This window comes from Schistocerca americana, chromosome 2 (genome assembly GCF_021461395.2).
Source record: "Schistocerca americana isolate TAMUIC-IGC-003095 chromosome 2, iqSchAmer2.1, whole genome shotgun sequence".
Classification (NCBI taxonomy): domain Eukaryota; kingdom Metazoa; phylum Arthropoda; class Insecta; order Orthoptera; family Acrididae; genus Schistocerca; species Schistocerca americana.
Window position 1 is genome coordinate 706,731,988 of NC_060120.1, and position 26,932 is coordinate 706,758,919.

The window sequence follows — 26,932 nt, forward strand, 5'->3', positions numbered from 1 at the left end:
CCAGATAATCAAATAATTTATAATCAATTTAAGCATTTCCACGATTTTGAGAAAATATCAGTGACACTGGCCCATAGTTGTTGGGGCCACCCTTATCCCTTTCCTTGAACACTGGCACCACCCTGCTTATCTTCAGTTTTTCTGGAGAGACTCCATCTCTGAAAGAGCTGTTTGCTATGTCAAGTAATAGTGAGATTATTTGCTCACTTACTTGTTTATATTTCACCATCACCAGCTGATTTCTTGGGCTTCAGTGTTTGTATAGTTTTCCTGAGGTAATTTTCTGTGATTGGTTTCAAGAACATAGATCTGCTTCATTTTTTGATAACTTAGTAACCTTCTTTTGTAGACAATTTATTTCAAGTTTTAAGTTCTCTATCACATTTATATAGTTATTGTTGAGTATGTTGGCTGTTTCTGTACCATCTGTAACCACTGTGTTGTCAATTTTCATTACCCTGATATCTGTTTCTTTGTCTGATCCAGCCCATTCCTTTCTTTCACCATTAAATGCATTCCAAGCTTCCTTTACCTTGTTTTTTGAGTTCATTATGATGGCATTAATAGCTCTTGGTTTTACCTCTCCAATTATTTTTCTGTACTTCTTTCATAGTATTTTATTATTTTAAGTTTCAACTCTTTGTCTCAGATTCTGCAGCTTCGTTTGCAGTTCTATTATTTGACCTGTAATACACTTTGTCTGATCCTGCAGCTTTTCTCATCTCTTTAATTTGGGGAATGCTACATTAAAATGGTGTTTAATTGTTGTAGTAAATGAATCATACATTTCCGTTCTGCACCTGTAGGGTTTCATTCCAGGTTTCCCTGCTTAATATTGTTCTAAATATGGTAATGTACTGTTCCCTGGTACTCCTGGTTTCTTTGGTTGTATGTTTTGGTTCTCATATTATGTCCTTACCTCTGCCGAAGCAGATCAGCTACCCACAATGAGCAGATTTCTGTTTGGACTACACATGATTCAAAGTTACATCTGCTAATGTTAGTAATGATGTTTGCAATAATTATCTGACTTCAAGAAGTCACTCTTGTCGGTGCTGATATTGTTGGCTCCATATTGTATAGTGTTAACAATCCTTCAAAATCTTGTCATCTTTTCCCATGTCAGTATTGAAGTCTCCACATATAACAAAGTTTTTCTTCACATTTATTCTTAGTAGGTAATTCTTTTCGAAAAGATGCTAATCTTGTCACTTGGTGATCTATACACACAAAACTATCAAGATTCATCAGTCACTACATCAATAATTTCAAAGTCTTTTTCTCTTGGTAAGTCTTTAGGAGCTTTCCTGTTTTAATGTACATTCATCCTCAGAAAAAAAAAAACAATACACCTTGAATGACTGTAGATAAGATGTTCATATTCACAGGACATGTACATTAGTATGCTCTGGAGAAATGATTAGCATTTGAATCACATCAGCCAGTGAGTTCAAGGTCAACATCGCTATCACAGCACAACACCACCTACTGTTAAAATGTCCCTGTGGCTCTCATTGTTGTTATAAACTGAAGGTAATGGATGAGTGTGACTTGAGCAGATGTGCAGGATACCTTGCAGACATATGCATGAACTATACCATCAAATCAGTGAGTTTGAAAGAGGACACAATATAGGCATGAAAGAATGTGATGTATCCATCCAGTAAATTGCTTCTTTTATGGGATGAAGTGTTTTGGCAATGTAGCAGGTGTGCACAGGCACATCTCACCTCCCAGACCAACCCCCTTGAATATCAACACCTCATCCAAATGGCATTGCAGGACAGATGTATGTCCCTCTTGGCTCTGGCACAACAGTGGAACAATGAAACACATCGTACACTATCAGGATTGACTGTCTGTTGCCATTTATTACGTCATGGGCTATGTGCACATTATTCACTTTCCTTCTACCTTTGACAGATGTGCAGAAACATGCTAGATGGCAATGGTGTATGGAACTATGTCACTGGGAACAGGAATGGCATCAGATAGTGTTTTTAGACAAATTCAGGTTCTTTTTGCTTGAGAATGATGGCCACATTTTGGTTCACCACAGAAGGGGGGCCAGCATCACAGTGACTGTATTTGCCCTGGACATGCAGCGCCATCTCAAGGCCTTTTGATGTGGGGTGCTATTGGGAACAGCCACAGGTTATATTTGGTTCAGTTCCAGGACACTGTGACCTATGTGAATGGTATCCTGAAACCTGTAGTCATACCCTTTGTGCACAACACCCTGAATGCAATTTTTCAGTAAGACAATGCCGGGAAAATATGCTTTCTTGGTGTCACAGAATGTCAGCCTTTTGCCCTGGCCCACAAGATCACCAGACTTGTCACCAATCAAAAATGCGTGGGACATGGTGAAATAACACATACACACTGTAACCCACTACCAACCACCACAGATGAACTTTGGAACCAGGTGAATGCAGCATCGATGGCTATACCAGAAGACACTATAGGTGCTTCATACACATTGATGCCATCACCCATGGAACAAGTTATCAGGGACTATGGTGGACCTTGTACTTACTAGGCTACAGGACACATGCTGAACTGAGGTGACTGAAATCCTAATCATTCATGCAGAACATTCTAATATACATGACACTTGAATATGGAGGTCCTTTCTCTAATTGTTCAAGGTATTCTGTTTTTTTCTTAATGTGAGTGTGTACAGAAACTCCACCACCTTATGTGTAGCTCTACAGAAGTAACTGGATAAGGTATAGTCCTTTATTGTTGAGTTAGCTATCTGACTTTCAGATAGACTGTGTTCACTGATACATAGTATGTCTGGTTGTATTTCACTTAGGACTACTTTTGCTTCAGTTCCTTGTTACCATTGTATTGAATATTCTGATGTAGTACATTTATGTAACTTTCCTTTTGCTGGGTTACACCTTTCATCACTCACTTGTCACATTCCCTACACAAAGAAATGTTAATTTTTTGCCTTTTTTAATGAGAGCAAAGTGTCAGTACACTTTCCTGTCAGTGCCCTCTTGCACTGTTTCTGTGGTATAGAAGGAGCTGTTGACTTGTCATTTCTGTTGTTTGTTAGATATTACATTTCCATGGGTAGACTGTCAAAGACTTCTTTAGCTGTGTGTTTCACTCCTTTCTGTGTCACAGTTAGATTTTGTGTAGGAAGGTGCAGATCAGTTTTTCCTTTTAGTATTTTATTTGTAAATGTCTGTATTACTCTCAAATTGTAATGGATTGTTGCCATTACATTTCATTAGTCACTCAATGTACTGTGAGACTGTGGTTAATATTCCCACTTCAGTAAACAGATGCCTGCATGATGTGCATGTGTGAACATCACACACAATTCCAATAACTTCCTTTTGTGCAGCAAACACCTTTTCTCCTGTGGGACTTCAGTGAATGAAACTATCGTAGTTTATTTATTTCTATGTCCACAAAGCTGGCACTTATTTGTATGGAAAAAGCAGTAGGATCTACACATTTTAGCAAGTTCATAGAGTTTTTCTAGCCTTGAGTTTTCATCAATATGCAAACCCAAGAACATAAAACTTTCTACGCTGTTTATTATTTTTTATTTGTGCACTACATTAATAGGAAATGGGGCTTATTTTTTACATTACAAAACTAGGTGAACTGTGTTTTTTCCCCAAGATTATAGCTATTTCATTTGTGTAAAATCATCTAATGATTTTAACAATTTTTTTATTACTCTAACATCTTTTTACATCTTCTTTCTTAACTTGGAACTAAACCCAGCATGTACAGAACCATACATGTCATGAAAACTTAATTTCTTCAATAGAGTACCTTGAATGAGACACTGAAATCCTTTCAGTAACTTGCAGAAGATCCCAGCTTGTGGTATCTTATCATTTAAAATTTTTATTTTGTGCCCAGTGAAAATATAAACAGCTACCATAGCAGGGTATCCCTTTTGAAATACAAATTGTAATTGACTAAGTATTCCATTACTACGCAGGCTGGTGACTGTACTTGAGTACATTACCTTCTCAAAAATTTTGGAAATTCTTGTGTGGAATGACACTCACCAATGGTTATTACATCTGTGGCCTCACAAAAAGAGTCTTAATAATGATGTATTTCAGTCTGTGAAAACACCCTAAATTAATGACATATTACACAAGTGACTGACAACATTATATATTATAGGTTCACAACTTTATAATGTGTTACTGATACTATTATCAACACGATAAGAACTTTTGCTTTTAAAGATTGAATGATTCTTCCTTGTTTTGGATGGGGAAGTGTGAGAATTTTTCAATTTGCTTTGCCTTGCTTTTTCTTCTGAAATTATTTTCTCAACTGATTATAAAATATATTGGCTGTATATGAACTGTCTATTAAAATGCTTGGCTACTTGCTTTTGAAGCTGCAGGGGAGATTATAAGTAACACCAACGTTTATTAGGGAGTGAAAACAGTTGTATTAAGTATCACATATTATGTACACAAGGTAAAAAATGACTGTGCATGGACAGAGCTGTCATTTGTACTCAGATGATTCATGTGAAAATGTTTCCGGTGTGATTATGGACATACGATGGGAATTAACAGACTTTGAATTCAGAATGGTAGTTGTAACTATAAGCATGGGACATCCCTTTTCAGAAATTGTCAGGGAATTCAGTATCTGAAATCCACAGTGTCAAGAGTGTGCCAAGAATACCAAATTTCAGACATTATCTCTCACCATGGACAACACAGTGGTCAACAGCCTCCACGTAACGACTGAGACCAGTAGCACTTGCATAGAGTTGTCAGTGTTAAAAGACAAGCAACACTGAATGAAATAACCACAGAAACCGAAGTGGAACGTATGACAAACATATCCTTTAGGACAGTGCAGCAAAAATCAGTGTTAATGGACTATGGCAGCAAATGACAGATGTGAGTGCCTTTGCTAACAGCATGACTTCACCTGCAGTGCCTCTCCTTGGCTCTTGACCATATTGGTTGGACTCTTGAAAACTGGAAAATTGAGGCCTGATCAGATGAGTCCCAGTTTCAGTTTGTGAAAGCTGATGGTAGGGTTTAAGTGTGGTGCAGGCCTGACAACACCATGGGTCCAAGTTTTCAACAACACTGTGCAAGCAGGTGGTGGCTCCATCGTGATGGTATGGGCAGTGTTTACATGGAATGGTTTGGGTCGGATACTTGGTGACCATCTGCAGTCATTCATGGACTTCATGTTCCCAAACAACTATGGAATTTTTGTAGATGACAATGCACCATGTCACTGGGCCACAATTATTCACAACTGATTTGAAGAACATTTTGGGCAGTTTGAGTGAATGATTTGATCATCCAGATTGCTGACATGAATCCCATCAAACACTTATGGGACATAATTGAGAGGTTAGTTCATCCTCAAAATCCTGCTTCAGCAACATCTTCACGATTATGGATGGCTGTAGAGACAGCATGGCTCAGTATTTCTGCAGGGGACTTCCAATGACTTGTTGAGACCATGCCACATCAAGTTGCTGCATTACACTGACAAAATGAGGTCTGACACAATATTAGGAGGTATCCCAAGACTTTTACCACCTCAGTACATGTGCTTTGCTACCGTAACTCGAATTTTACATGTATGGACTAAAATTCAGTTCTTAAACTTGACAAAATTATTAAAATCACAGAAATACTGGATGTGTAGCAAGTATTTAGCAACAGGCGATGTAAGTCTGATAACTAAAGACTTAAACAGACAATAATAATCCCTTTTTGTTTTTATTTTTAACAATGTTATTTTTGTGATCTCTTAACCATGCTTCTGTATGCAGCCATATTATGGAATGCTGGATGACATTATGTGTCGTGGATTGTCATGTCATTTGAGTTAACTTCCTGTAAATGTTGAAGCTTTGAGTCCTGTTTTCTGGTCTATAGTAAGGTACAGAAAATGGATCGTATGATTGGTTTCATACTCAATTGTCAACTGAACTTTTTATTTAAGCTATTGAAGAAGGCACATATCTTATTTAATTATTCCTCCCTTCCATTAAAAAGCATAATATGTTAGGACTATAACTATAGTAGTAAATTATTTTATTAATGAAAGGGTATATTGATGCTAAAAATTTGTTTTGTTAGGTGTCAACGAAAATATAAAGTATTGTGACATGCTTGGTTCCATGGCTAGACCATCATGCTGATATTAAGTTTTGTTTTGAATCTAGGGCATCATGCTGCTGCTAAATTTCATTTTCAATATTAAACTAATTGTGAAAGGGGACAAATTGTCCTAGCCAGCAATGTTCAAGAAACCAGGCAAGATGTTAAACTGCTACAAGAAATAGCACAGAAAATCAGCCTTGGAGTATTATTTGAACAAGTAGAGGTTATACTAACTGATCCACCACTTGCAAACAAAATTACAGTAGAGGCTTAGAAAATCAAAATTGTTGATAAATTTAAATATTTTGGTGAAATCATAACATACAATCTAATTGAGAAACCAGTGTGCCAAAAAAGATTTAAAAAGCTGAACAAAGCAAGTTACATTACCAAAAACTCATAACAACAATAAAAGACTATCTACAGCTGCAAAATTAAAACATTATAAAACAGTAACACAACCAAAAATGACATACACAGCAGAAATCACCTTCAAAGCAACTAATACAGCAGAAACTGACAAAATACTTAAGACAGAAAGAAGAATAATCAGGACATGCATAAATAAATAATAATAAGTAAATGGGCATTGCAGAATAGCTTCAAGTGAAAGAATATGCAAGAAAATAGAACCAGTAATGTGCAGAATCAGGAAAAAAGTGCATCTCATTCTTTGGACATCTGATTAGAACACCAGAAAACAGAATTAGTAAGAGAATACTAGAAAAATTGTGAAATGGAAAGAACAACATTAAATGGATCACATAAATTAAGGAAGGTAAAAGAACTTCAAATTACATTAGATGACCTCGTCACAAGTTGGTGGGTTTTTAGACTTGCAAACTCGACATTGTGTTCTAGTCACAGCGAGCATTAGATGTGAATGAATGTGTGGATTGAATTAATACTTTATTTTGTTAAATAGCATGCTTTCATATTCAACATGATAACCAGAAAACACAATGTACTCACTAACACAAAAGTGTAAACAATCACGTTTTCCTATGTAACCAGTTGAATTAATAAACGAGGAACACAAAAAACAACAACAGTATTAAAGTAATGGAACTCCATTCTGCAGCAAGGAGAAGGCATTGCACAGCACTCCTCACAGCCAGTGCGTGAACTGTGTTGACACCTGCCAAATGATCAGCTGATCATCTGACGTCTGTGGCTGTCGCTTGTCACTACACAGTCCTTTTCAGGATGTCAGAGCATTGTCCATGATTGATGCTTGGAGTACCATCCATGAATTGTGCCAGGAAGTATACCTGTTGTCCAGAATGCATTTGCTGTTGAGTCAATGTTGGTGAAAGTTCCGATGGAGGATGCTTAGTGACAGGCAGAGATTTTGTCTGGTTTTGTGGAACATGTGGATGTCAAGATTCTTGTATGATAAATGCTAACTTCACTCTGACAATGGAGAAAGTGTTAATCCTGCCATTTACCAGGGTTTCAAATGTTTACTCACCTCTCTTAATGATGCTATGGGTACCATTCTAAGATGGTGTCAGTGGCGGTGGTGTCAGTAGCAGTGGTGTCAGTGGTCTGGGGTGGATGTTGAATTCTGGTGTATTAGTGTTGTGCATCAGAAAAGCACATGGGTTGATGACCTCACTGGGAAGTTGTAGTATTTCCCCACATACTGGCTCTGGTGGTGAGGCTACCATCTCCTGTTTGCCCAAGTTGTGTAGTCCTAGCAAAACTAATGCTAAGGCAGATGTACACTGTGAGTCATGGAATGTTAGTGCAGCTTTAAGCGACTGGTACAAGTGTTTAGTCATTCCATTAGTGATAGTGTGGTTACTTGTTTGTTAACTGGTGCACTGCGCTGCAAAATTTGCTCAATTGGGAAAATAGATCGGATTTGAACTGCCATCCTCTGTCCATCGTTATGTTGTACGGACAACCAAAATGAGAGATCCAATGTCAAACAAATGCAGTGGCTAGTGTCTCAGCTGAAATATTATCCATTGGAGCAGCTTCTGGCCAGCGTATGGGATGGTCTGTTACTGCCAGTAGGTAAAGTTGTCCTTCTGAAGGAGACAGTGGAGATACGACATTAATATGAAGGTGTGTAAATTGTGCTGTCAGTGCTTGAACATGACAAGATAGCTTGCTGCACTTGCATTTTACACATGTGAGAGCCCATGTTTGACAGTCTTTTTGTATCCCAGGCCACACAAAACTGCTAGCTATTAGTTTAACTATTGTCTTCACACTGGGGTGGCATAGCTTTCAATGACTGGCTTGCAGAATGCTGAAGGAATGAACAGACGAATTTTCCCATTTCAATCCTCACCGTATAACATGGCATCCAAGGCTGGAATTCGCCAGGCTCAAGTTGAAGAGCAAATGTGGTATCTTTTACAAAATCCTGAAGTTCCCAGTTAGAATCTAGAGCTTGGACTTGCCATGTAAAATCAACTGTCTTCATGAAACAATGGAAACTCCAGGTAGGAATATCAACAATGGAGGACAAAACAGATTATTGCTTACCATAAAGAAGACACATTAAGTTACTGGCAAGCACAATTAAAAGACACTTACCTAAAGCTTTCAGCCACAGCCTTCATCAACAAAAGAGATATACACATCATTCATATACACGAGCAACCCCACTTCATCATCACATTACTGCTAAATCCAGCATCTCAGGCCTGAGGTGCTGGAGTTGGTGGTCATATGTGCATGAGATGTGCTTGCTTGTGTGTATGAATGACATGTGTCTCTTTTTTAGTGATGGACACTGTGGCTGAAAGCTTAATATTAGTGTCTTTTATGTCTTTCTGTAACCTAACGTGTCTTCTTTATGGTAAGTAGCAATCTGTCTTTTCCTACATTGTCAACTATCTGCTCACCTAGGAGAGGCAGTCTTGCCACTACATTGTCAATTCCTGATATATGCCTTTCACAATTTGTGAAATACACTAATGAATTCCAGTTGATTGTATCGTCTGTATTGTCTTAGGGAACATTGGTCATTATTTTGCTGAAAGGCATAGGGTAGGGGTTTATAGTCTGTACAAATGATGAAATCCTTCACTTGCAACTGTGTAGAAAATATTTAATGGGCTCATAAACTGCCAGCAATTTGCAATTATACACACTCCATTGTCGCTGAGCTGGACAGAGTTATCATGAAAAGAATTTATTTATTTTATTTATTTATTTTATTTATCCATCCATTGACAATAAATGTTGTATGGATGTGAGTGTCTGCCACACCTCATCTACATACTGCTGCACTGTAGCACTGATTGCTGTTTGGGTAGTTTCTACTATGATTGTGAGAGATGCTACTAAGGCCGGATGTGCAAGGACTGCATTTGCTATACTTTTCTTATATGCTTAGAACACCTCACTGGCATTTTGCCTTTAACCTTAGGACCAGCTAAAGCTGTGATATGATGTTCATTGAGTTCTGCCACAAGAGGTAGGTGATATCAACAGATGTTAAGAACTCCAAGGAATCTTTGCAATTCCTTCACAATTTCAGGCAGTGGAATACTTAAAAAAAGCATTGACTTTCTCTGGTAATGGCACTGATCCAGCTAATAATATGAGCTGGCCTAAAAAGATAACCTTTGCCTGGCCAGAAACACACTTTGAGGTATTCAACACTACTCAAGACACTTAAATATCTCATCAGGTGCTGTTTATGTTCCTCTGGGGTTGCTGAAAAAATGAATATAACATCAGGATACGCAAAGCAATACCACAAGCATTGTAAAACTGAAACTATAAATTTGTGCAATGTCAGGGCAGCATTTCTTAATCTGATGTCATAAACAGGCTTTGAAATAGACCAAATGTTGTTATAATAGCTATTTTCAGAATATCTATTTCAGCTGTGACCTCACACAAAGGAAGAAAGAAAATATCTGAAAGAATGAAGAAATATTAGGCAGACAGAAGAGTAAAATACCCTTTGTATAATAATAAATTATAATAATTGTTGTATAACCACTATATCATTAAACTGTCTTATGACCTGAATTGTATTTATGAATAACAACAATTTCTTGCACATTTCGCTAGAGTGGTCCAGTGAAGACTATAAGATGAATAATAATTGTAAGTCTGTTATTGTATAGGTTTAAAGTGTTCGTAGAAGCCAGGTGATATTAATTTTGTGATTGCCTGTCAGGATTCGTATGTAGTAGCTTCATCATTCTCCAGTGTGTATGTAGTTTTCCAAAGTTTTAGTGTCACCTGGCAGCTTTTTAAGTTAACTATTCACCTCACTGAGTTGCCTAATTTATGGAATTTTGGTTGGCATCTTAAAGTTGATGACTGTGAGCTCATATTGATCAGGTCTTGTTTCTTCGATGAAGAAAACGCAGGAACTGGTCTTTAATTTATCTTTAATTTGCTTTTGGAAATTCTGTATGAGATCTTTGTTCAATTAAGTAAACTGATTTTTTCACACAGAAACCATTTGCCTACTGTGCTGAAGTATAATTTCTGTGATATTGCATTCATCTACATTTACACTGATGGATTGGCCCATTTCTTATTACAGCATTGATGCTGACTTGTGTAGCTGAGTGGTAACGTGTTTACCTACCATGCAGCAGGCCTGGGTTCGATTCCTGGTTGGGTTGGAGAGTTTTCTCCACTTGTAGACTGGGTGTTGTGGTGTCATCATCCTTTCATCATCATCACCAAAACACAACTCACCAAATGTGACATTGCCTGAAACAAGACTTGCAACTCGGTGGCCGAACTTCCCTGGATGGGGCCTCCTGGCCATCAATGCCACATGATCATTTCATTTCATTTTACAGCACTGATATTATAAATGTGATGAAACATTTTCTGTGCTCTTGAATCATGTGTAACTTCTATGGCAATATTTGTTATTAAGTTGTCAAGTACTAGACCTTAATTTAGAAGCTTTAGTTTCTTTTTAATAAATGTGATATCCATCAAATTTACAAATAGTAGCAGTACCTAGATATTTTTCTCACTTGTTTGGCAACTTTTCAAGTGTTTTCATGTTTCTATGGATATGAGTGTATTAATTTTCTTTTCATGTGTTGCCTTACTTATAGTTTCAGTGAACTCCTTTAGTTTATTGCTTGAGATAATCTTCAACTTTCTTAATTTTTTTTAGTACTGTGAATAGGCCATCTGAGGACCACATTCCAATTTCATTCCTTCATTCTTTTCTATTCTTCCAGTATGCTTTCATCTGTTCATTGTGTTTCTTCTTTCTGTCTTCAGACCATTTTGACCCAGCTTTTTAGCAACCCTGCCTTGGGATCCTTCCATTTTAATACTTTTTCCCAAAAGGCTTCTCTGTTGTTTGTCTTCTGTTTCTATACTGTTTCTCTATAAATTCTTTTTTACTTCACTGACCCACAAATATTTGAAAGTCTTATTAGTTAATCTACAGTCTTGCATTCAAAATAAATTCTTCTTTTCTCATTATGTCTCAAATATTTCAGCATTACTTTGTAATTTCTTACCTTCTGCTTGGTATTCTGGTCATAATATTTTCCTTATAATTTACCTTTCTAGTACTTCTAATTTATCTAAATTATAGTTTAATTCCAGGCATTCACTTGCATATAGGTGTTCTGGCTTCACTACTATTTGTAATGCCTTATTTTTGCATTTTTGGATAGGTACTTTTTATGGTAAAGATCTTTGGTGATACAATATCCTCTCCGCACTTTATGCAACCTTTCCTCTATTGTAGATTTTACCAAGGCATTTTCTTGGCTTATCTCCCCTACACATTTGAATTTGCTTACCCACTCTATTTGGTCAGTATCTGCTTTCAGGAATTTTGTAGCATCATTAATGTTTGGACCTTCCTTTCCTAAAACCACTTTGATATTCAGCTTAATGACTGTTTATTGTTGCTTCCATCCCGCTTAATAAAATCTTGAAAAATATTTTACATGCTACTGGCAGTAAAGAGATTGCTCTCTAATTGTGTACACCCTGTTTCTTACCTTTTTTGTGGTGTGGATGTATCAAGGCAACATTCTATTCCTCTGTGATTTTTTTCTGTTTTCCAGATTTCTTCAAAGAGTAAATTTAGCTCCTTTGCTATATTTGTCAACAACTAGTTCAAAAGTTCAGCTGTGATAAAATCTTCTCCACTAGCTTTGTTGTTTTTGGGAGTTTTAATCGTTTCTTAAATTTCTTCTATAGTTGGTGGTAAGTCTTCTTCCAAATTTTCATTAATATTTGAGAATTCCAATTTATGACTTGATTCAGGACAGTTCAGAAGCTGATGAAAATATCTTCCTAGTATTTCATAACTTACAGTATTGCTTAACCCAATTTTACTGTTTTCATTTTTGAAATAGATATTTGGAGTTTAGTATCCCTTTAATTTTTTCAAAAACGTTTGTTAAAAGTCACGAGCATAATTTTTTACAAAATTTTTGTCTGTTTCCAAAAGTTTCTCCTTTTCAAAGGCTCATCTGGTATTTCTGATTCACCTGGCTGTTTACTTTGTTTAGTGTTTAAATTGATTATAATATTCAGTTTTCTTCAAGCATTTCCATTTTTCTGCCTTTTTAGCCCTCACTGCTAAAGCTTGTTCACATATTTCATTCCACCATATTTTCCTTTTTATTTTTTATTGACCCAAATATTTTCTGTGCAGCATTATCAATTGCTTTGGATATTTCTCACAAGTTGCCATGTTTAGACACTTTGACTTCATCTTGATAACTTTTAACTGATACTTTTGTCGGAGTAAGTCTGTCTGTATTATGTTTTATTGACCTTTGTAACTTTCTTTGTTATTTATTAGGCAGGAGTTTGACTTCAATTTTAGAGCTGTAATGATCAGACTTGAAGTCACCATTCCTTACTACTTGCACATTCATAATTTCCATTGTACTTCTTTAGAAATAGCCACATGATCTATCTGAAATTCTCCTAACATTGGGTTGGGAGAAATCCACATTTTCAGTTTTCTTGGAAGTTTCTTAAAGAAGTTGACATTGGTGTCAGGTGAGAGCTTAAATACAAACTGATTAACCTCATACCATCTGTGTTGTTTCTTCTATGAGCTGGATATTGTCTTACTACATTTCTAAATTTCTTTTCTGTGCCTATTTGTGCATTATAATCGTCTAATAGTAATATGGTGTTCATCTTTGGTATTTTAAGTATTTCAGTTTCCAAAAGATCCCAGAATTCCTCTGTTTTTTGTGAATGTTCCCTATTGTCTTCATTTCTTAGTGCAAAGCTATTAATAAGTGCATGTATCTTGTTTTTTCATTTAACTGATAGGAAAGATATTCTCTCTGAGGTAGATTTAAATACTGTTACAGTTCATATTATAGTTTTACAAACACAGAAAGCTGTACCCAATAATGGCAACTGATACGTAATTTTTATTGGTGGTGTGCCTTTGAAAATTCTGCATCTAGGAACCTTGTTGCTTAAATTGCTAAAATTTGAATTTTTTTAAAAAGTATTTCTATTTCTTTTTGTTTACCAGTCTTGATTAGATAAATTACTTTTAAAGTGCCTAGAGAGAATTTCTTTTTGAATTTTATTTTAGAAAGATTCCAAAGCTGCTCCAATTCTACCTTCTAACTGCAGTTGTTGGGGTTCCCCAGAACTCTTTGTCTCAATGCTTTGCATGACGCAGTGGTGGATTTAAGTCTTGAGTTATCACCTGGGGTAGTGCATTCATTTTGCAGACTTTCCATACTGCAATTGAAATTGTATTACATACAAAATAAGGAATTGAATTCCAAGATAAGATTGGATTGTTAGTCCGAAATTCGATTTTTTATTTTTATTATACTTGAAATTGGTTCTGTGCTCACATATTGTTCTTGCATTCATCTGTTTGCCTAGATACCGTGTTGTTATTTTGTGCCTGATATATTTCTATCCACTGTCTCCAACTGTAACATAGCTACATATACATCTACATCTATATTCTGCAAGCCACTCAATGGTGTGTGGCGGAGGACACTTTACGTGCCACTGTCATTACCTCCCTTTCCTGTTCCAGTCACGTATGTTTTGTGGTAAGAACGACTGCCGGAAAGCCTCCATGCATGCTCGAATTTCTCTAATTTTACATTCGTGATCTCCTCTGGAGGTATAAGTAGAGGGAAGCAATATATTCGATACCTCATCCAGAAACGCACCCTCTCGAAACCTGGACAGCAAGCTACACCGCGTTGCAGAGCGCCTCTCTTGAGTTTGCTAAACATCTCCGTAATGCTATCATGCTTACCAAGTAACCCTGTGACGAAACGCGCCACTCTTCTTTGGATCTTCTCTATCTCCTCTGTCAACCCAACCTGGTACAGATCCCACACTGATGAGCAATACTCAAGTATAGGTCAAACAAGTGTTTTGTAAGCCACCTCCTATGCTGATGGACTACATTTTCTAAGGACTCTCCCAATGGTTCTCAACCTGGCACCTGCCTTACCAACAATTAATTTTATATGATAATTCCACTTCAAATCGTTCCATACGCATACTCCCAGATATTTTAGAGAAGTAACTGCTACCAGTGTTTTTTCCATTATCATATAATCATACAATAAAGAATCCTTCTTTCTATGTATTCGCAATACATTACATTTGTCTATGTTAAGGGTCAGTTGCCAGTCCCTGCACCAAGTGCCTATCTGCTGCAGATCTTCATGCATTTCGCTGCAATTTTCTAATGCTGCAACTTCTCTGTATACTACAGCATCATCTGCAAAAAGCCGCATGGAACTTCTGACACTATCTACTAAGTCATTTATATATACTGCGAAAAGCAATGGTCCCATAACACTCCCCTGTGGCATCCCAGAGGTTGCTTTAATGTCTGTAGACGTCTCTCCATTGAGAACAACATGCTGTGTTCTGTTTGCTAAAAACTCTTCAATCCAGCCACACAGCTGGTCTGATATTCCGTAGGCTCTTACTTTGTTTATCAGGCGACAGTGCTGAACTATATCGAACGCCTTCCGGAAGTCAAGGAAAATAGCATCTACCTGGGAGCCTGTATCTAATATTTTGGGTCTCATGAACAAATAAAGCGAGTTGGGTCTCAGACGATCGCTGTTTCCGGAATCCATGTTGATTCCTACAGAGTAGATTCTGGGTTTCCAGAAATGACATGATATGCAAGCAAAAAACATGTTCTAAAATTCTACAACAGATCGATGTCAGAGATATAGGTCTATAGTTTTGGGGATCTGCTTGATGACCCTTCTTGAAGACTGGGACTACCTGTGCTCTTTTCCAATCATTTGGAACCTTCCGTTCCTCTGGAGACTTGCGGTACATGGCTGTTAGAAGGGGGGCAAGTTTGTTCGTGTACTTTGTGTAAAATCGAATTGGTATCCCATCAGGTCCAGTGGACTTTCCTCTGTTGAGTGATTTCAGTTGCTTTTCTATTCCTTGGACACTTATTTTGATGTCAGCCATTTTTTCGTTTGTGTGAGGATTTAGAGAAGGAACTGCAGTGCGGTCTTCCTCTGTGAAATAGCTTTGGAAAAAGGTGTTTAGTATATCAGCTTTACATGTGTCATCCTCTGTTTTAATGCCATCATCATCCCAGAGTGTCTGGATATGCTGTTTTGAGCCACTTACTGATTTAACGTAAGACCAGAACTTCCTAAGATTTTCTGTCAAATCGGTACATAGAATTTTACTTTTGAATTCACTGTACGCTTCACGCATAGCTCTCCTTACGCTAACTTTGACATCATTTAGCTTCTGTTTGTCTGAGAGGTTTTGGCTGCATTTAAACTTGCAGTGAAGCTCTCTTTGCTTTTGCAGTAGTTTCCTAACTTTGTTGTTGAGCCATGGTGGGTTTATCCCATCCCTCACAGTTTTACTCGGCACGTACTTGTCTAAAACGCATTTTACGATTGTGTTGAACTTTTTCCACAAACACTCAACATTGTCAGTGTCGGAACAGAAATTTTTGTTTTGATCCGTTAGGTAGTCTGAAACCTGCCTTCTATTACTCTTGCTAAACAGATAAACCTTCCTCCCTTTTTTTATATTCCTATTTATATGTGTATTCAGGGCTGCTGCAACAGCCCTATGATCGCTGATTCCCTGTTCTGCACTTACAGAGTCGAAAAGTTCAGGTCTGTTTGTTATCAGTAGGTCCAAGATGTTATCTCCATGAGTCAGTTCTCTGTTTAATTGCTTGAGGTAATTTTTGGATAGTGCACTCAGTATAATGTCACTCAATGCTCTGTCCCTACCACCAACCTAAACATCTGAGTGTCCCGGTCTATATCTGGTAAATTGAAATCTCCACCTAAGACTATAACATGCTGAGAAAATTTATGTGAAATGTATTCCAGATTTTCTCTCAGTTGTTCTGCTACTAATGCTGCTGAGTTGGGAGGTCGGTAAAAGGAGCCAATTATTAACCTAGCTCGGTTGTTGAGTGTAACCTCCACCCATAATAATTCACAGGAACTATCCACTTCTACTTCACTACAGGATAAACTACTACTAACAGCGACAAACACGCCACCACTGGTTGCATGCAGTCTATCCATTCTAAACACCATCTGTGCCTTTGTAAAAATTTTGGCAGAATTTATCTCTGGCTTCAGCCAGCTTTCCATACCTATAACAATTTCAGCTTTGGTGCTTTCTATCAGTGCTTGAAGTTCCGGTACTTTACCAATGTAGCTTTGACAGTTTGCAATTACAATACCGATTGCTGCTTGGTCCCCGCATGTCCTGACTTTGCCCCGCACCCTTTGAGGTTGTTGCCCTTTCTGTACTTGCCCGAGGCCATCTAACCTGAAAAACCACCCAGTCCACGCCACACAACCCTTGCTACCCATGTAGCCACCTGCGGTGTGTAGTGGACGCCTGACCTATCCAGCGGAACCTGAAACCCCACCACCCTATGGCGCAAGTTGAGGAATCTGCAGCCCACAGAACTGTCTCAGCCTCTGATTCAGACCCTCCACTTGGCTCAGTACCAAAGGTCTGCAGTCAGTCCTGTTGACGATGCTGCAGATGGTGAGCCCTGCTTTCATCCCGCTAGCAAGACTGGCAGTCACCACCAGATCAGATAGCCGCTGGAATCCAGAGAGGATTTCCTCCGATCCATAGGGCCACACATCATTGGTGCCAACATGAGCGACCATCTGCAGATGGGTGCACCTGTACCCTTCATGGCATCTGGTAGGACCCTTTCCACATCTGGAATGACTCCCCCCAGTATGCACATGGAGTGCACATTGGTTTTCTTTCCCTTTCTTGCTGCCATATCCCTAAGGGGCCCCATTACGCACCTGACGTTGGAGTTCCCAACTACCAGCTGGGGTCAGTGTCTCTTATTATGGCGTACAATTTGCTATTGTTGTATTGTTTGTTACTTGTCCTAGTTTGTCATTTAACTTGTCTCAGTAGATTTTTTTAGCTATAGATCTTCTGAACGCAGTACAGTTACTACTACAGTGCTCACGTTGGTCTATAATTTAGTTGCTATGTTTCCTGCCAGGTATGGATGTGCCTCTGCATTCAGGACAGTAATCTTATTGTATCATATACACAGACCAGCCTTTGCTAGGTTATTTGTTGATGCTGTACCCTCCTCTTCTTCCCATCTAACTATGCCAGGAAATCCACCTGTGTTGTTCCTCAACTTGCAGCAAATCTATATTTCTTCAGTTTCCATGGTTTCCTCTACTTATCTCCGCCTCTTCAAGCATTTTCATCGTGATTACCTCCATTGCTCTTATCTAAAACTTGTCTGCCAATGATAATGAAGTCTGATGTTAAGTTCTGATCAATGTGTTGTCCTAAAGTTCTGTCACTAACACAAGTGTCATATTTCAAGTCCTGTGCTTTATAAAGTGTATAGTGTATGATTCACAACTATAGAAATCCTGCTTTTAGGAAGTCTACAAAGGCCATTATATTTTTCCTTCTTATTTGCCAGTGTTAAAATATTGTAGTGACTTTAGCTAACAAGTCATCCCATTTTTCAGCATTGGCAATGTTGAGAATGACAAATGCTGGAAGGCCCATGCTCTCCAACAGTCAGTACATCACTACCTACTGTGATACGAGGTTTGGAGTGTGTGCAGCTTTTACACATTGCCCATTATATAGAATAATTAGCCTGATGGTACTAGTACATCCTTGGACAGCAGTCATTTTTCTTGTTGGCGTGCAGACCAATAAAGTGTATTTTTTTGTGAAGTGTACCATCTACTAAGTACCTGCAAAGTGGTGACCACAATGAAAGAATCATGGAACAGTTATAACAACAGTTATAACAGCAACAAGAACAAATCGAAAAACTGTGGCAGCAATTATAGCACCAGGAACAACTGACACAACAACAGCAGCAACTACTGTGCAATTAGCAGCAGCAGCAGCACGTAGAAGAGCTTGTAACACTACAGTAGTGACACCAGGAACTGCTACGAATATGGCATGAAGCAGAGGCATCACCTACAGCACAACTCTGAGGATTGCTGCTGCCACACAACCAGAAAGTGCATGTCTGGTCTCCTGGCATCGCCTGCCAGCTGCTGTCCAGTGGACAACACCAGTTCATGGGGGACCCTGCCTGTACTGCCAAGTCCAGTATGTCTTACTACCTGTCGCCACCTGCTGGGACTGTCTCAGTAACACCTGTGAACCATGTGGCATTCAAAGCTGCAGCTCTCTGGACAGATTGTCCATAACTATGGTTCACACACATCAAAAGCCGTTTAGCCACCACGAGGATAATGCAAGGCTCCACCATATATACAAATATGGTGGTACTACTAGACAACCATTCCACCAGTGAGGTTAGCAACATAATCACAAACTGGCCTCTCTCTGGAAAGTACAAGTTACTACAAAAAGAGCTCAAGCAGTAGCTTTCCCTCTCTAACAACCAATGGTTAGGATGTTGCACAAGAAGGAAATTGGTGGCAGGAAGCCTTAAAAGTTCCTGTGACATCTCCACACCTTGGCTGGACCAGACATTCTGGAGTCACTTCTACACTCCACATGGATATCTTGCCTGTCAGAGATGCATTACATCCTGCTTTCAGTAATGCAAGAGGCAAACTTGAGCTCCATGGCAGAGATCACAGACATAGTATCCGAGACCACCACTCAGCAAGTGCTCACTACATCATCTGCCTGACACAGAGATGAGGTGACACAGCAGCTTGCAGCATTCTGTGTATGAACAATAAGACCACATGCCATCACACGAGCAATGCAGCGTGCACTCCTCACTCATCCCAGATAGGAACAAGTGTTTTTATCACCATTGTTTTGGTGACAGAGCATGTAGGTACAGACAGTTGTTTTCCTGGGTGGGAAACACTAACAGCAGCCTCCCACACCAAGTGGGCAAGCACCAGCCTGGGCAACTATCATGATGTTTACTGGCAACAGACAAGACCACTAAGCTGCAGATCCTGGTAGATACCAGCTAATGTGTATGTGTGTTCCCAAGTGCCTACTGTGGTAACTGTGACCTAAAGCAAATTATGATGTAGCAGCTCCAAATGGTTCACTCAGAGCTACAGATGTACACATGACTTTAAATTTGAACGTTGGTCTTTGAAAGTCATACAAGTGGCGATTTATAGTTGTAAACATGACCAGCCTTGTCATTGGACTGGATTTCTTGTCATTCTGCGACCTCATCCTACTTTTAATGAATGCTTCCATTTTGGACTGTGTCACATCTTTGAAGGTTGCATCCCAACCCACACCGTGCAGCAGTCCATTGGTATTATTTCTAGCCACACTGCCGCCATGGTCACATCTGTTAAATGAGCTTCTGTAGTCACATGACCCACCATAGTGCCATCATTGCTATGCAACTGGATAACATCAAGACCATGCCTGATCCTCCTGTTTTCTGATGGCCCAAATAGCTGGCTCCCAAGAAACTCCACATCACAAAAGCAGAATTTGACACAATGATTCAAACAGCTGCAGGATGACCATCACAAAGCAACTGGGCTTCTCCTCTTTTATAGAGTATTCAGTGCTCAGACAATTGCCAACTGGTACCCAGTGCGCCACATCAGAGATTTTCCATACCAACTGGCAGAGAACACCATTTTCTCGATGTTGGGCCTAGTAAAAGCCTAGAACCATATACTTGTGGCAACAGACAACATCCATAAAACTGCAATAACTATGCTCTTTGGACTATTTTAATTCCCATACATGTCATATTTCCTGTGGTAAATGGCACAGACTTTTCAGCACTCTATTCATGAAGTTCTGCAGGGACAAGGTATCTGTTACGCATACATAGATGGTGTGTTGGTGGTATCGTCATCCTCAGATGAACATGAAAGACATCACTGCATAGTTTTCTGAAGGCTTGAAAACTATGGAATCTGGATTCCTGGGATTTCAAGTTCCATGATCGATGCATATCCATTACCTGAGGGCACCAGTGTACTTGCATCTTACTCGGACCCAAAAATAATGTGTAAAATGCATCAGTACCTGAGAATGATCACTATTTGCCATTGTTTTTTACCTCACGCTACTGATATCCAGGCATCATTCCATGCTGTCTTCACTGACCCCAAAGAGCATGATTTAATGCCTGTCACTTAGACTGAAGAACTACAGGCAGCATTTGAAGCCTGCCAGACACGCCTTGAATAAGCCATCCTCCTCACACATCCAATCGCAGATGTCCCACTAGTGATTTCATCGGATGCCTCATACTGTGCTTTCAGTGCCACGCTACACCAGAATGTAGGTGGGCACTGGCAGCTTATGGGTATCTTCTCCAAGATCACAGAGAATCAGTGATCTTGGTCACCATCCTTTACAGAACTGTTTGCTACCTATGAAGCATTTAGATATTTCTGATTCAGAGTCAAAGGGTGTACCTCCACTGTACATAAAGACCAATGACCACTGAATTTGCACTTCCACATCCATGTAACAACTATCCCCCAGTGCAAATCAACCAATTAAATTTTATTTCACAATTACAACTGACATTTGGCATGTAAGCAGTTTAAGAACATTACCAGTGAAATTCTGTCAACAGTAGAAATCATTTCCACATCTGTGGTTTTTGCCAAGCTAGTGGCAGTGCAAAATGATGAGGAGAAATTGAAGACCAGCTGCATTGTGAGATGGTCCTGCACTTGCATCATATGCCACTGCCAGACAGTAAGGATCTGATATACTGTGAAGAGTCAGCAGGGCTACAGCAGCCATATGTGCCTGTCCTTCTACAATGCCAGGTTTTCAATTCACTACATGGACTCAGCCATCCAGGAACCTGCACTATGAGGGCACTAGTAATTCAGTGTCTTGTGTGGCCTGGCATACAGAGGGACTACCTTACATGGACTCAGACTTATATCCCCTGACAGAAATTCAAGGAAACGTGGCATGTAGGGGCTCCACTTGGAAGTTTTGATGTCCCAGAAACACATTTCTTACACATCAGTGTGGGCACTCTCAGTTACATGTAACTACTGGTGCTGCCTCAGTGTGGTTGATGACAGATACACCGGGTGGCTGGAGGTATTCCCATTAGAAACACAAACTGCTGAGAATGTGGCATGTGCATTTACCTATGGTTGGGCGTCACCAGAAAATTACTTCTGACCAAGGTCAGGAATGGTAGGAGAAGTATTTCATAAAATGGTCCATCTGTTCATGGTATACATGACAAGGACTTCACCATATCATGCAGCTGCAAATGGCATTGTGTAGCATCTACACCATTTCTTGAAGGGCACTGTAACATGCCACACCACGGATTCATAGATTGGCACCCTCCAAGTAGTGCTGTTGGGACTGCTCAGTGCATTAAAAGAAAACCTTCAACCCTCTCCTGCGGACCTGGTATATGGCAAATCTCTGTATCCATCAAGAGAGTTTTTCAAACAACAGACTGGCCCCCCTCTCCACTTCTCAAGGTTTCCTTGTGGATCTCCAGAGGTGTGGAAGTCATGCTGCTGAGTGGAACTCCATGACATGAGAAACAGTCTACTTTTGTTTTCAAAGACCTGGCAATGACAAAGTACACTTTACTCTGACGTGGCCCACTATGCTTACCACTGGAGCTGTCTTTCCAAGGCCAATCCACAGTTACAGAATGAAATGATGGGACACTCACTCTCCACATTAAAATGATAGAGACAGTAGTGTCCATTGACCAGTGCAAGTCCAGAAGATGCTGCCACCGTATGCAGAACACTTGCTATGTCACATCTGCCAGCAACACTGTGTCATCCAGAATAGAGCAGCCCACCTGGAAACTGAGCATCCACTGCTCACTCTAATCAATTCATTCCCTTATGGTTAAAAGAGTTCAACAATAAAAAGAGCCTAAAGTTCAATTTCTTAAGCACTTTTGTCTCAGAATAACCTGACATACAAAAGTATAATGATATTGCTCAGGAAATGGAGTTGTAGATTGTCTGTAAACTGGCTGTTATGTGAAGACCCAACTAATGTATATGCTCACCTTAACCTCAAGTTGGAACAGTGGCTCAGGTCTTCGTTCAGTTTTTCTGCTGGGGGATGATTTGCAGAGAAGTCCATATTTTTATCATGTTTCTGTGAAGATAAATAATGGTAAGTTCCATTATTGATAATGATAATTAATAGTCATGATGAAAATAATTTTGGTCAGAAATTAAACTCTTTCTTTTTTCTCATAAGTTGTATGTTCTTTCCAAAATTGATGATTAACATACCTATAATACAAATCTCCAGTCACAAGACAAAGTTATGCTTTTACATTAATTAATTAATGCCATTTTTAGCCATCCCAAATAACATACAACTTCTTCCAGTATCAAACACAGATGTAGTGACTTTCTTTAACTAACTTACAAAGATGGTCCACTACAAAGGCACAAAGAGTTTAATGCATGTTGGAAATATCGATTTATGATAACAGTTATGCAAATGCCAATATCTGACTCATAAATACATTTCCGAATATATGAAGGATTAGGTAATTTTTTTTTTTTATATATCTTGTGCATTGTCAGAAATTTACTTCATCTGTCAAAACACATGACTGAACATTTTCAGAGTTCAAATATGGCAAATATAGTGAAATATGGATATTTAATATATAAAGTAATAATAAAGACAGAATTTTAATTGCTATAATAATCATAGTAGTCATAATGTACATGAAAACTCCCTTTCTGAGTGTAAGCCACACAAATATTGGAGAAACTGAGAGCTTCTAATCACACATCTAATCACACATCTGTTTTGCCATCAACCACTGGATGGAACTCACAAAGCCAAAGCTTTATTTGACCACCCAGATGCAGCAGTCACCTCACAACACCAGCCAACCAACCAACATGCAGAAACTCATTACAGACAAAAACTGTGGTTCTGTTTCAACCTGGCAGTCATTTCGTAGCTCAAGTTTTTTTTTTTTTTAATTTTATTTTTATTTTTTTATTTATTTATTTTTAACCCCCCCTGGAGCATATGACGATGCAACCTCAGCTCATATGTCACTCCACACCTTACTGTTGGCAACATCATCATGAACTACAAATTTCAGAAATACCATGCTCTCCAGCAGACAGTACATCGATATCTGCTGCAACATGAGGATTGGAGAGAGTGGGGCTGTCAGATGTGCAATACACAAAATAACTAGTGTAATGCTACTAGTACATTCTGTGATAGCATTTATTTATCTAATGGAATGGTGTACTGACCGGTGAAGTGCCTTATCGTTATATTTACTAAGTACCTACAACATCATTTTTAGAGCAAAAATATGTTCTGACAACTTCTCAATTCATAAAGAATTCCATATTGTTAATTCATCCTTGGTTCAATCTGATATTCAAATTGTTCAGCAACAACCACTCTAAAATATTGCATCTGATTTCCTTGAGGGTAATGTCTCTGCCATTATTTGGTACTTTCTTGTTTCTTCTGTTATATAATTCTGCAAAAACACATTTTTCTTCCTGTCCAAAGGTTTCTTCCTGCAGGTGGAATTTAAATTTGATGTGGTTTTCAGCATTCCTCTGGAAAATTCAATGCTGACTAATTGTTTTAATTTTTTGCAGATGGCTTTTGACCAGAAAACATACTTTCTCAAAATCCACATTCCATGGAAAGCCTTGACGAGATATGCAGAAGTAATGAATTTGAAAATGCCTACTAAGGTATGTAAACTTTAAAAAGATGAAAAATAAAAAGAAAACTGTGTGTATAGTGTAACCTCATGATCTTAAATAAACCAGGGAATCATTATAGTTCAGCATTTCATCTTGTAATCAAATAGATAAACTAAAATAAATCAACAATATGATGTAGCATTGCATATATTTCTTTCTTTAACTATTAACACTTTATGGAGTGAGTGGATGAAAATTTTCCATTAAGTGAATATGCAAATAAAAATGTTTAGCACCTTTGAAAGTCTTATTACTATTGATGTTTTCAGATAGTATGAAGGGCCACAATCAAGTATATATTCATCGTGTAGTACAAGATAATAACAAACTGTTGAAGATCATCAATCCTTGGTTTACAAAATGAAAATTACTGTGTAATAGAAAACTTTTTTATCACATTAATATGCAGTTTTATTGCAGGGTCTCAAATATGTGGCCAGAATGCCAAGATCTGTGAACAGGGTCTCTCATAATAGGAACAGAATCTCTCATTGTAGTTTCCTGGTAATTAGACAAATGAAACGAAAAACAATAAAATCTGTGGTTTTGCAGTTTGCTGTAAATATTTCTGCTTGTGTGAGTTTTACTTATGGATAATCAGAGAATATTATTTACACAGACAAGGCATACTGCCTTATGAACACTTTGACCATCTTGTAATTTTTTAAAATATTGTGTCACTTTGACCATCTTGTAATTTTTTAAATATTGTGTATTTCAGCATTAGGTCATACAAGTGTTATCACTTCCAGTTATAGACATATTACCAAGTCATCAGATGATTTTGCATAATAATAGAGCAAAAATAATTTTTTAAAAGGCTTTGTTGTGGTAGTCACTTTGTTCATTTAACCCCGACGTGGGTATTTTTTTGACTAGTAAACATTTAATGCCCTTCAAGCCTACTCGAATAGTAACATAATCACAGATGTCAAGATATTAATCTATGCCTCCTGCTTTATCTCTGCATTTCTCAAAAAAGAGAACCAAAAGCTGTTTCATTACTACCTACACCATCCATTCAAAAATCTCCAAAATTGCTTTTATTATTGGCGTAGAGCTGAGGTCAGTGCAGTAAATACTGTGGCAGCTTGAACTAACAACTGCAAATTACAGATGTGGATTTTACTGGTCAGTTGTGGAATGGGTCTCTCATGGTTTGCCAATACCAAAGAAGTTGAAAGAAGTTGTGAATGGGATGTGCGAGTTGAATAACAACCCAAAGAAGGACTTTTCTGACAGTTTCACACATAGTTGTATGAACATTCCATGCATTGTACTCATCTTCTTCTTCATTTCTCTCTTTTGCAGGGTGGGGGGGGGGGGGGGGTGTACTATGCAGAACATCTGAAGCATTAAAACTTACCTTTTTGAATTTTCTCAATTTTCATTATTAATTCAGTCTCCAAACTTTTTGGTCTGATGGAATATATTAAAATGTTCTCTAAAGAAAACATTAAAAACTCTGCCTATTTGGCTTATACATTTTATCATATACACCCCTAACTTCGAGCATTTATTATATGTTATCTTATCTTATGCAGTATTTTATGTTGAACTCAATTGTCAGAATGAAAACCTTTTTGTCAAGTATTTTTTGATCTGGTATGAAGTTTTTTCTTCATTTTTTTGTTAGGGTCCCTTTTTATGCTTGCTTGCCCTAGTCTAAAAACAGCTTCATTTATCAGTTATTCCATATGGTCTCTTGAATGTAAACATGCAACTGCCAGACACTAGTTTATTATTCACAGATCAAGTCAGCAGGAGGACATCATCTGTTCTGCTTCTAGCATATGTTTAATTCATCTACATAAGTAATTAAGTAGTTTTTTATATCTAAAAACAAAGATGCTGTAACTTACCAATCAAAAGCGTTGGTATGTTGATAGAGGCAATAACAAACACAAGCACACACAAATATTTCAAGCTTTCGCAACCCACAGTTGCTTCATCAGGAAAGAGGGAAGGAGAGGGAAAGATGAAAGGATGTAGGTTTTAAGGGAGAGGGTAAGGAGTCATTCCAATACTGGGAGCAGAAAGATTAACCTTAGGGGGAAATAGGGACAGGTATACACTCGCACACACACACATATCCATCTGCACCCAGCTTTTGCTCTGAGGAGGCTTTCTTTCTTACACACTCAATTTTACATTGTGAACTTTGTTAACCTTATATTTCCAACCACCACATAGAGGAGGTGTTCATTGCAAACAGTCCCAATAAAAAAAAGACTGCTAGATTTTTTAAGCTTTTGGACAAAGTCCTTTGTCCTGAAATAGAAAGAACAGACACACTCACACAAGCACAGTTCACAGAAACCTGCATGCTGGATTCTGACCAGTGCCCAGAGGCAGTGGCCATGAGTGTGTGAATTGTGATTGTGCGAATGTGTGTTTTCAATTTTGGAAGAAGAATGTTGTCTGAAAGCTTAAATATTTTAGTAATCTTTTTCATTGTACCTGTCTGCAACTTAATGCCGTCTGTATGTGGGGAACGGTGATCTAATTTGTCCTTGGTTAGGGTTTCTTCATTAATAATCTTCCATTGTCAGTCACAAATTTTATTTTCTAATCACTGTCTGACATGTTTTGGAGCTATAAATCCATTTTCAAGTCCTGTAGGATAGGCTGGGTGTCACATGTTCTTCAGTT